A 12,874-nucleotide genomic window follows, 5' to 3' on the forward strand; every position below is an offset into this window, starting at 1 on the left:
CCCCTTCATATCTTAAAGACTTCATAGTACCCTATTACCCCACTAGAACACTACGTTCTCTGAATGCTGGGCTACTTGTGGTTCCTATAGTCTCTAAAAGTAGAACAGGAGCCAGAGCCTTCAGTTACCAAGCTCCTCTCCTGTGGAACCAGCTTCCAGTTGTGGTTCGGGAGGCAGACACCCTCACCACATTCAAGAGTAGGCTTAAGACATTCCTCTTTGATAAAGCTTATAGTTAGGGCTGGATCAGGTGAGTCCTGAACCATCCCTTAGTTATGCTGCTATAGGCCTAGACTATCGGGGGATTTCCCATGGTGCACTGAGCTCCTCTCTTCCTCTCTCTTTCTGCACTCATTCATGTTGCATGTTACTAACTTCACTTCTTCCCCGGAGTTCTTGTGCTTTCTCATCTCGCAGGTTCTCATGGATCCTGGTGGAGCCTCCTGCCATGGTCCTGCTAGATTGCCATTGCCAATACTGTTGTTGCTGTGCACCTGTCTGTCTGTCTGTCTGTCTGTGTCTCTCTCTCTCTCTCTCTCTCTCTCACCCCAACTGGTCGAGGCAGACGACCACCCACCTAGAGCCGAAGGATCTGTCCTAGGGTTCTGCCTTTTAACAGGCAGTTTTTCCTTGCCCTTGTCGCCTAGTGCTTGCTCATGGTGGTACTGTTGGGTCTCTGTAAATAATGTTTTAAAGAGTTCGGTCTAGGCCTACTCTATTTGAAAAGTGTCCTGAGATAACTTCTGTTATGAATTGGCGCTATACAAATAAAATTGAATTGAATTGAATTGAATTCTATTAGTTACCGCCTTGCTAATCTACAACTGGTTACTTCTTCCATTAATGCCACAGAAATGCCACATACACACACTGACCTCAAATATGAGAGCCCAGTTGAGAGAAGACAATCCTTAAAGCTGCTGTCACTGATGTTCTCACAAACACTTTTCTCATTATCACATCATATGGCAATATCCCATTTGAGTGCATATGACGAATGAATGGAAATCCATTTCCTTTATCTCTGGATTTGTGTCCACCAACTAGTGAGCAAAATATGTTGCTCATAAGCTTCTTGAATTTGTACTACTACTTGCATTTAAGCGGCTTCAATTTCTAAACATTAAAAACATTAATCACTGTTACAACACTACTGGGGATTATTTTATCATATATACCCAGACGTTTGGCTGTAAGGAAACTACCTTGAAAATTGTTCTATCTATTGCTGTTCAAAAAGTTAATAAGCACATTAACTATCTCAGCTGGTCTGCTCTGGAGGATTTCTGTTAACACTCTCATGCACAGTGCAGGCTGGTACATGTGGGCATAGTGGGACAGAACTCCCTCAGACTGCACGCCTGCATATTTAGCTGCAGAGGTTTCCTTTTAGAGTCTTTGCTTCAGTAGCCGAGGCTACTGTGATGCTGTGATGAGGCGATGAGCCTCTTTGCGCTCTCTGATCTGTTGCAGCAAACTGTCATCATACTGTGTTCTCCCGCAATGACGTGATGTTTGTGTTCATTCTAATGAACAACACGGTGAGCTCAGATACACAACGTATATGACAAACAGAAAGATTACAAATAAACATTGACATCATTTTGCCTGAAGGTAGACTGTATGAATCTCTGCTGTCTCTTTTCCTACTGTGCTGTCTCTTTTTGTCCTACATAATATAAAGTTTGAGATGTATAGTCTGATATAGTGTCTTTGTATAACTCTTTAGGATGCCACAGGTTTGAGGATCCAATCTTTTATATGATTCTTATTTTCAATTGTATGTAAGAGTTCAGTCATATTTTGTTTAATTCCTGTCTTATGATAATTTTTTGGGGTGTTTTTCTCTTCCATGCAGTTATCCTGTAAGTAAATAATCTTCCTTACATCATTCAAAGAATGTATTTTTTAAGCCAAAATCATGTTTTTGACTGAACGCAGTCTACTGACAGTTGACTTGCACTGACCAATATTTGAACATACAATTGCACAAATATTTGAATAAATTCCAGTGTTATTTATTTTATTTCTATTTAAGATAGCAATATTTCTGTTTATTGTGTTTTTAGTCTTTAAGAATATAATATATATAATTTACGAATTTCCACCCTAATGATCAGAAAAGTCTTATTGCATATGAATAAATATGGTATGTCTGTTAAAGCATTCAAATTATATCAGTCCAGTTAGTGGGTGTTGGTAACATGGCCACATACCGAGGCATGTACAGACACACTCACTTTCTCACACAATGATACCAGCCAGCCTGCGTGGGCTGAACGAGGGATTACCTCGTCTCTCTGAGTCACTGCCTGGGTTCAAAGGCTCCTCTTCTCAAAGTAAACACCCCCTCCCACACACACACACGAGCAAACACTTGGGCCTCACACAGCTTCCCTCGGAAACATCAGAGTGTCAGTTGGGTGATGACAGAGGCAATGCAGTCGGGTTTCAGAGCAGAGAGCAGGTTGAGCCAGAAACTGATCAGTTCATTGTCTGATTATACAGAGTTTATACTGCACACCAGTGGTGGAAAAAGTTTTCACATCCTTTACCTAAAAGAAAATAGCAGTACCACAGTGATGGTGTACCACATGCAAGTTAAAAGTCCTGTAAAAGTACTTTAAGGACAGTACTTTAAGTATCAAAAGCAAAAGTAAGAAAAGTCATAGTACATTTTGGCTACTTGATGCTGTCTAAAATTACTAATCATACTTTACCAGGTGATCTTATCGATCCTGGTGGAGCTTCCTGCCATGGTCCTGCTAGATTGCCATTGCCAATACTGTTGTTGCTGTGCACCTGTCTGTCTGTTTGTCTCTCTCTCTCTCTCTCTCTCTCTCTCTTTCTCTCTCTCTCTCACCCCAACTGGTCGAGACAGACGACCACCCACCTAGAGCCGAAGGATCTGTCCTAGGTTTCTGCCTTTTAACAGGCAGTTTTTCCTTGCCCTTGTCGCCAAGTGCTTGCTCATGGTGGTACTGTTGGGTCTCTGTAATTAATGTTATAAAGAGTTCGGTCTAGACCTGCTCTATTTGAAAAGTGTCCTGAGATAACTTCTGTTATGAATTGGCGCTATACAAATAAAATTGAATTGAATTGAATTGAATACTATATTTCTTGTATAAAATCAGTAACGTAACTTGTAACTCTAGCTGTTAAAGAAATATAATGTTGTATAAAATAAAATATTTCCTTCTGAAATGTAGTGAGAGTAGAAGTATGAAGTGGCATAAGAAAAAAGTATTTGAATAAATGTACTTAGTTATTTTCCACCACTGCTGCACACAAACAAATACACACAAACACAGTTAACATCTAATTTATTAGATTTACAATTTCAAATTAATACAGATATTTACCAGTTCTCATATTTGATGCATAATTAATGTCCTACAAAACTGTCTTGCACAATTTAAAACATTCTGTTGGTAGTTTCTTTATGTGCTCGAAAAATTCTGGTTTTAAATCCAGTCTTTTATAAATAGCACAGCGTCTTCAGCATATCAGCAGAAAAAGTCTCCAACAATATAACACTGCAGTCATGTGACACATGACACTGTTTGTCTCCAGTCCAGCTAACATGGATGGAAATAGGAATGAATCTGAACTCGTTGATCCTCAACTGACATTGTCTTTGCTATCTGTCTGCAGCCTCATCTATTCTGTTTTGCTTCCCCAGTGCATTTAGTTTCTTTGGGGTCATAGGATGGTGTGAGTGAAATGACTTGCTCCTTCATCAGGACACCACACACTCCAGCTGAGTCTCTGAAGCCCCAGCCACCATCTGGACCCTCCAGGAGTCCTCCCCCGTCCGTTTCTGCACCGTGCTTAGGCTATCCTCTCCCTCCTGGAACTGTGATGCTGCTGGGTCTGGGTACTGGCTCTGGAGCTCTGCAAGTTTACAACAAAAGAAAAGGTTTTGTTTTTTTCAAACTGAACAGCAGATAGCCTACAACATTTAATACCTTTGACTAAAACTAAATCATTGGATATGAATCTACACTCAACGCAGTCCCATTTCTGGGATAGACAGGAAGTTAAAAGATCAAAATGATGGAATCAGAACTCTTCCTTGTTGCTGAAACACTAATACTAAACTTAATATACCAAAAATCAAAGGACTAAAATTGGACTAAAACTAATAGAAACATTTTGACTATGACTACAACCCATTATAATATGCATTTAGCTAGCTAAAATAATCAAATAATACACAACCCCGACAAAGCTGATTACCCTATTAAAGTGGCTGACATATTTTTCCCATATAACATTTGGAAAAGTAATTTTTACATTTGTACAAAATTCCCTTTGTACAATTAGTCTTTGAACTGTGCTGTAACAGATCAAGAGTGAGCATCTAAATGGTCGTATCAATGTGTGCAACCCAACCTGCGCAGGTGTGCGTCTCCTCATTGTAGATCTGCAGGAAGACAAGTGCAGAGAGGAGCAGCAGCCAGCGTCGGGCCTGATCCGGGGCCTCTCTCAGGATGGGCCTCCTGCTCTGGCAGGCCGGGTACAGGACACGCCGGTGTCGACGACCCCGCGGAGGAGAGAGAGGCAGGGAGGAACAGGAGGAGGAGATAAAGGTGCTGGTTGCCTCCAAAGGCCCCAGGGCCACAGGGAGTGGTCTGCAGGAGGAGAAGGATGGCATGGTCGATATCTGGTGATCTTTTACTGTTAGGAGTCTTTTAAGCCTTTTTGTTTGTCTCAGTTTCCACTTATTTTCTTCTTGTTCTGTCAGCCTTAACACTGCTGTATCTCCAATAAAATGTCTCCTGCTTTCAGATCTGCTGCATGATTTCTTTTATATATTATTTTCTAGTCTTATTTTTTGCACCTTTATCTCACTCTGCCTTCACTTTTTCACTATCAGCCCTGTCTTGACCTGTTCTGTTCTCGTCTTTTAGTCTTACCAGAGACTCTCCATTACAAACTGCCTCTGCTTATCTTTCCTAGACTTTAAATATCCCTTACACCCTGCATCAGCCCTTATTTTCAATTTTTTTTATCTTGGGTTCTCTACGTTAGTTTGTCTCTTTCTCGCTCTGGAAGTCTATCTCTAACACCAATCTAGTACAGACTGTATATATACTGTATCTGCAGAGTAGGTGTTGTCAAGCTTAACTTTGGGCAGGTAGACCCCGCCCACCATTGGAATTATTGTTATGGGATGAAATTATTTTTAGATGCACGCAAACTCCTTCTTCACCCCAAGAAGACTTCTTCACCTCCTCCTCGTGCATCATGTTTCACTGCTGTGGGGAAATCCCTGCTGCAGCTGTACGGCAGGCTCAAGTCAAGGATTTCTGACTCTAAGTGTATCATTGTTCATCATCATTTTATTTATAATAAGATGAGGACGTGTAGCTGAAGCTGGACAAGTAAAATAGAAGAAAACAAATGAGTTAAGATAAACATGTGTACAATAAATATAAGATGTTTCCTCTCCCTTTGTTTTCTCTCCACTCCTCTCTACTCTTGTTTTCTTTCCTCTCCTCTCCTCGTTTCCTCTCTCCTTGCGTGTGGACCTCAGTTTTCTTTTTCCTCATCTCTCCTGAGGCTTTGACCACAGAAACTCTCACTGCAACTTCAGGAATGTTTTTGAGCTGCTTTGATTGCCTGCCTGCCTCTCTCTCTGCACGCAAGTCACAAACACACACACACACACACACCACGGCATGCCACATGCTGTATATTATTATTGCATTACAGTATGCGATGTACAGTAATTATAAACATTAAAGTTCTGCATGCAACAAACCTGATGAAGAAACAACATAAATGAACCTGAAAACAAACAGCCAAGTGGCTCTGTGAGGCTGGATCCTGCCATCAAAAACCCTTTCAATTGTGATTTTTAATGTTAATGAACTTATTTCAGGAGTTGTCTCAAATCAAGTGACGGTAATAGATATTTTGTTCAAATTATGATTTCTAACTAATAATAACTAATTCCTACGGAGCCCCCCTGGTGACATTGGATAAAAAAAATAATGCGTGGCCACACATCTCATCATACTATCTCGTGGCCATGCGTTATTATCTCGTGGCCACAAGATAATTCACCTTCAGTGGCGGGATGGTTATTCATATGGAGCTGTCAGTGATGCTGTTTATTATTCATGAATAAAGGTAGTTTATAGTCTGCTTTTGTATTTAAGAGTAGTTTTGTTATTATTGCCATGGCAAGTGTAATGTCAATAATAATGCTATGACAGGCTGGAGGAGCTTACGTCTAAGTGAAGTCGGACATGTCACTGTTGGTAATGCTAAATGCAGTCCCTCCAGAAAAACGCGATTATGTGATCGCATAATTCAACGCATAATCAGCCAAAGTCTGCGCATTTATTTATTTTCAAAGACGCTGCACTTTCGCCACATAAATCGCAGAAATTATTAATTCAATAATTATCTTGTGGCCACGCATTAACTATCTCGTTGCCACAAAATAATAACGCATGGCCACGAGATAGTAATGTGTGGCCACGCATAATTTTTTTTTTATCCAATGTCACCAGGGGGGCTCCGTAAATTTCTGTCACAAACCAGAAGAACAAATGTTAACAACTTTTATGAGAGTATATACAAATGAAAAAGTTGAGGTGCAGAAACACATTGAATGGACCACTGCTGCTACGAGATACAGCACTATGACAGCACAGCCATACATCACATGAGAGAAGAAGACAGTGGTGACCACAGAGAGGGGAAAATAATAACAATGTCTCACGTTTAGAGGCAAAGTGGATGTTGGATCGCCTCCATGATGTACGTGCTGCGCTAAAATTAACATCAAATGGAATTGGATGAAATGCTCTGCTTCATTAAGTCCTGGTTCCCAAGCATTTCAACCATTTGAACCTTCACTTCAACCACCATGAGTTCACAGAGTCCAAACCCTCAGTGTCAATCTGTGAGTCTGATTCACTGAGGGAGTGTTGGAGGTTCAGGCCCTGGCCAAAGGGAACACATTCTTCAATCAAGTGCTGACTTTATCCCTGAGCCTATTTTTAATAAGATTCAATAAGCTTCATGTATTCAGTCAGTCCGCACCCACAGTCATTAAAACTATTACACTGTAAAAACCTGATGAGTTAGTTCAATTCAAACAGTTTTAGGAAACAGTTTAAATGTATTAAGTATTAATTAAGCATGTAAAAATAAATAAAAATATTAGTAGAACTCATTTACTGTTACGGTAATTGGACTCAATTGTTAATTTTACTCAAAACTAGTAAGTATATTACACTCATATGCAGCATTTCTCCAAACTTGTGGTATGTGTTCACAGAATTTAACTGAATAAAGTAAATTAAATTCATTTTCTTTATACAAATGTTACAAATTTTAAATTCAGTTTACTCAGTTTTCTTCCATTAAAGCAATTTATTACATTAACAGTCAAAACAACTGACGTATGATAAATACAACATTACATTGTAATGATGTAAAGCCAACTTAAAGAAAATAAGTCAAACTGGAATTATATCACCAATGCATAAAATCCTGCACAAATTTAAGTTCACTGAAAACAACTGAGATATTACTTCAACAGTTCATTTTTGAGTTGGGTTTAATTCATAGGAATGAATAACTTATGTTAGCTTACTTCTTTTATCAATATATGCGAGTGGCACTTACAGTGTAATTAATGTATTAGCAAAGGTGAATTAAACCAATAAAAGTCCAGTGTGTAATATTTAGGTGGCTCTATTGGAATAAAAAAATCATACCACTGGCTATAGATAGGCCCTTTTGCATTTTTTGATGAGCCTCCATAGTTTCTCCTACACACTTGGGAGGCCGAGCTGTATTCAAATGGTTGTAAGTGTGTCTGCAGACAGACATTGCCATCCATAGAGCCATGCCACTAGCATGGCTAAGCTATGTCATAAGCACTGACAGTATATATAAGGGACAGAGCTTCTGGGTATGTAAAGTGAGGCCAACGCATAAGTGTCTTCAACTTGCACTTGCAACTTTTTTTATTGTACTGAGGGCGTACACTAAAATACAATACATTGTTTTCTGCTACGAACGAGTCGAAACTGTGGAGCCAATGAGCGCAGCTCAACTCGCAGTACGTCACCTCAGCTGGCTCTGTTTAACTTTCATAATGCCAAACTCAAAGCTTCAAAATGGTTCTCCTCTCTCACGACAGGTTTATACTTGATCATAAGACATAAGACACAAACAATACCTTTGACATACTCAGCTAATCCCACAAACTTAAAATAAAAGTACTTGAAATCTCTTTTTTACAAGCAGGAAATACCGCTTTGTTCTTCAGAAGAGTTGATTCATATATCCATTAGGCTCTTTCGAACATTGTCACATTAAAAAGAAGAAAAAAGAATTGATAGATGTTATTTTGAGTAAGGCAGCAGCTTCTATTGTTCAAGGCTCAACTTTATTTTTAACACACATTGTGTCGTTTACACACTCAATCCTCTTTTGACATAACTCCAAGCTGTTGTACGTCAGTGTATTATGTTTTCACAGCAGTAAGGTCACTCTTTTGTTCACACAACATAACACATGAAACTTTACACAGCTAAAGTTTGACATCGGTATGTTGCTATGTCCATAGCAGACACACTGCTGTGACATATTTACCACCGTTAGCGAGTGTTCCACCAAAAATAGCCCTTTGTTTAAAAAACATACAAGCGTCAGGTGTTGGTGGAGGAATGTTGCTTCAGGTACAAAGAAAGTTATATTTCCAGTTGCCATGAACACGGGTCTTTAATACTATGAGAATGTTCATGTGAAAACAATTGTGTTCTCTGTCTTCAGATCACGAAGAAAACAGTTCAGGGCCTCATTGTTGTGGATCACTGATTTGATGATGATTTGACAGTCTGGATTTATTGTTCTTCAAAGCTGGTTTAAAGTTCATCCGGAACCATCATCAGAGCAAAAAGTCCTTTAGGTCAAACATACAAAGTGTAGCTTATTGACAGTTAAACCTTGACCAATTGAGAAATCACTACGATATGTTGGTGTAACTGTCATAATCCGGACATTTATTACGACATAATACAAACAGTCAGCTTGAAACAATAACATGTGTCTGTTTTATCGAGAAAAAATAAATAAATATCCGACACAGCCAGCTTGGGCTAGCTTAAAGTTCCATTCACACAGATTAAAATGAGCTAGTTCACGTTCATAAATCACAATTTTTTATTTTCCAAACAATTACGTTCACTTTCCTTTTCTTTGTATTTTTTCAAAAGGGTAAACAGACATCCTGAAAAATCAGGACAGTCCTGAATTATGAGTGGTTGTCCTGAAAATGAACCATTACAGTAACGTATAATATGAATGAGCTAAAACAAGAGCTGTCTGTATGCTGCAAGGCTCGACTTCACTTGAGACTTGAAGGCAAAAATACTAAGGAGACCTGACTTGGTGGCATAATGAAAAAGCTGCACTGATTGTGTATTTGGAAGTGCTGCCAGGTTGTCACGAATAGTTAATAAAATAACAGAGATATGTGCAACAAGCTGCAGCTGTCTCCAGAATAAAGAACACTCTAAATTCAAGTGAGAGAATCAAACAGTAAATTATCAATCAGTCTACATGAATTAGTAGATATATAGAGAGCCATAAAATATTCTGATCAAAATTACCTATATAGGCTATAATTCCTTCCTGCTTTTAGTTATTAAAAATAACTAGTATTATAGAATAGTATTATTAATGTGTTTTAATTTATAATAAATAACAGATTGTTGATGTTATTCAACATTTAGTTTTAAACCAGATGAGAGTGCAGGAGGAATTTGTGATAAAAAATATCTAACAACTGTGTTAGTAAGCATACAGTTTAATGAGAATCTCAGCTGCTGACAAAGACTGCTAAATTGACTGTAACATACCTGTCACCTGTGACTACCTGTGTAATGGTGCATGCTTCTTGTAAACACAGCCAGGACAGTGCTTCAGCAATCCTCACTCAGAATAGGTGACTATGTGACCACCCTGTTTCACACATTTTCATCTGGTCACCCATCAAAATACTGAGTTTGACTTGGGTGGAGGATTTTGCGTTTTTTGGCTCGTGGTCTTACTCTTTGTTGGTGGATTTCTTGATTCTCTTTCATCATGATCATTCTTTCATGGTCTTGATTAGTTAACTTAGTTCTAATTAACTAACTAAGTTCACCATTCACCGAGATCATGAGCATTGTTTATGAACAGCACACTTTTAGTGTGTTTATGCTCTTTTTAACCCAAATCATGACATTTTTCTTAACATAACCAAGTAGTGTTGTTGCCTAAACCTAACCAAAGTAAAACCACTTCACAACATTAACCATGTGTTAAAAGGTGGCTCATACAGACGCTGAAGGGTACCTTGTGAGTCTAAGACACCAAGGGTAGTGACAAAGCAGTGTTGGTATTTGACCTGGGATGAGAAAGCGTTGAGTAGTTAATTTGACATTAAAATGAGACTTTGACATTTAAACAACTAAAGCTAAAAAAGCTGTGTTTTTTGTTTCATTTGAACAGCGGGCTGATGATTATTACTGAAATGTTTTGTCCATTAGAAATCTCACCAGTCCTGCCATCTACCTGTGATGATCCCCCAAATACAGAAACCAGGTTTCTCACTTACATCACATTTAGAAAATCAACTTATTCAACAATTTACGATCAGCAGTAAATGTTCAAAGTTCTAGCATGTTGTTTTCTGAGGAAAAGTTTAGTAAAGAATTCTTGTACCAAGGTGTCAATTCCATGTATTGAACCAAAAAGCGATTATGAAATCACTTTTGTCGGAGCGGATATGACTGGCATCTGTTGCAACACAGAAAAAGTAATGACTTTAATTGAAACAGATTTCAATGAATTCCTGAGATGCCAGATATTTGAGTCAAAGAAAGAAGAAAGACATGAACAGTGTGACAGCCAACCTGGACCGTTATTGTTTAATAAAGATGTTTTAAAGCTTTTTCATTGTTCATCATCCATCTCTGTCCTGGCAACATTTCACCCTCCTTCTCAGGGGTCTCAGGGGGGTGCTGCAGTATAGCTGCTGTCGGTTGTTTGCACTGGCATGGTAACAGAATACCGATGTGCTGGTTCATACCCGCTAAGAGGAAAAGGCTCGGCCCTAGGGTTCCTAAAACATGCACAGGGGGCACGTTAGAGCTTGAAAATCAAAGTAACATTACATCTTAATAATACAGATAAGTGTTTCCAAAAGTTGTGTTCACAGCAACACCCTGCTGAAAGAATTCCACCTCATCATGTAGGTTTTGTCTCAAAGGAAAATTCCAGTTTCATTCAACCTGAGTTGTGGTTTTGACCCCATTCCTGTGAAACACATTTCCACATGGGGATCAATAAAGTATTTCTGATTCTGAAAACCATTTCTCTCATTCGTGGATTAAGATGAATATTATAATTATTTTATTGCAAGGTTTTGAAGAGCTACTTCTTCCCTCAACTATACATTAAACTGTATGAAGTTATATATACATTGTAACACTGGGAACCTTCTGTGATGATCAATCATCACAGAAAAATGTTTGAATTAAGAATCAGTTACTCTAGTGGTTGAATGAAGGGTCACACAATCCACACATCGACCTGTTTTTATGCCCATTATCATTTTGCACAGAAAAAACTTTCATTTTCATGTTTCATTTTGAAACAGAAAATGAAAAAGGTGGAAGAGTTTATTGCGTACATTTACATACACACTAATATTCAGAATATGACAATATTACGTATTTTGATACGGGTCATTGCAGCAGCATATTCTATTTGGATGCTCCTAATTAGGCCTTATTCTGAATGGAGCATTTTCCAATTAAGACATTTGGAACCTGCCAATATTATTCAGGTTCTCAGTATTATTTGGATAATTATGTAAAAAGCACATTCAGATTACACGTCTTTACCGCAGTTTACAACTCATGGTCTCTAACCTGTCTACGATCAACTCTGCGCCTTGTAAACAAACCAACTAGCCAACAGTTTGCAAGGCTGGAGTAGAGATGTATGCACAGAAGAAAGGCCCACATTTCTGGTCGGAAGAAGAAACACACCTCCTTTAAACATTATGAAAGACTTGGATGTCAACAGGTTTTTGGATATACACAAATATTGCAGCGGCGAAAGAGGGAGGCTCTTTTGATGCAAAGAGATCAAGCTCAAGTGGCAGCTGTTCCACTCGCACGGAAGCAACATGACTGCAGATTGAAACGGAGGGAGCTTGTAAACAAGAATATTAGTGGAGTATTGTAGGAATATTGTCATTGATTAAAGCATAATGCGACAAAGTGCAATGGAAACAAGCTTAGTGAATAAATCGTGACATACACTTCTTCTCCGGAGTTCTTGTGCTTTCTCGTCTCGCAGGTTCTTGTCGATCCTGGTGGAGCCTCCTGCCATGGTCCTGCTAGATTGCCATTGCCAATACTGTAGTTGCTGTGCACCTGTCTGTCTGTCTTTCTGTCTTTCTCTCGCTCTCTCTCTCTCTCTCTCTCTCTCTCTCTCTCTCTCTCTCTCACCCCAACTGGTCGAGACAGACGACCACCCACCTAGAGCCGGAGGATCTGTCCTAGGTTTCTGCCTTTTAACAGGCAGTTTTTCCTTGCCCTTGTCGCCAAGTGCTTGCTCATGGTGGTACTGTTGGGTCTCTGTAAATAATGCTATAAAGAGTTCGGTCTAGACCTGCTCTATTTGAAAAGTGTCCTGAGATAACTTCTGTTATGAATTGGCGCTATACAAATAAAATTGAATTGAATTGAATTGAATTGAATACATGAGGAGATGAGGAGACTGTAATGTTCCGTGAATTAATAAACAAATGAAATGTCATATTTCCATCGTGTTTTCTACATTAGCCTGT

The 12,874-nt window shown here is 38.9% G+C and overlaps 1 long non-coding RNA gene across 2 annotated transcripts; it reads right to left on the bottom strand.

The window, feature by feature from the left end:
* Positions 1–297: 297 nt before the first annotated feature.
* LOC127376589 (uncharacterized) lies at positions 298–12,874 on the bottom strand. Of its 2 annotated transcripts, none has more exons than XR_007887542.1 (2): positions 12,564–12,874; positions 298–577 (listed from the first exon to the last, which is right to left on the bottom strand). It is a non-coding gene; the product is annotated as an uncharacterized LOC127376589 (long non-coding RNA). The 2 variants fall into 2 exon arrangements; XR_007887541.1 differs by lacking the exon at positions 12,564–12,874 and adding an exon at positions 2,894–3,099.

This window comes from Dicentrarchus labrax, unplaced genomic scaffold (assembly GCF_905237075.1).
Source record: "Dicentrarchus labrax unplaced genomic scaffold, dlabrax2021, whole genome shotgun sequence".
Taxonomy (NCBI): domain Eukaryota; kingdom Metazoa; phylum Chordata; class Actinopteri; family Moronidae; genus Dicentrarchus; species Dicentrarchus labrax.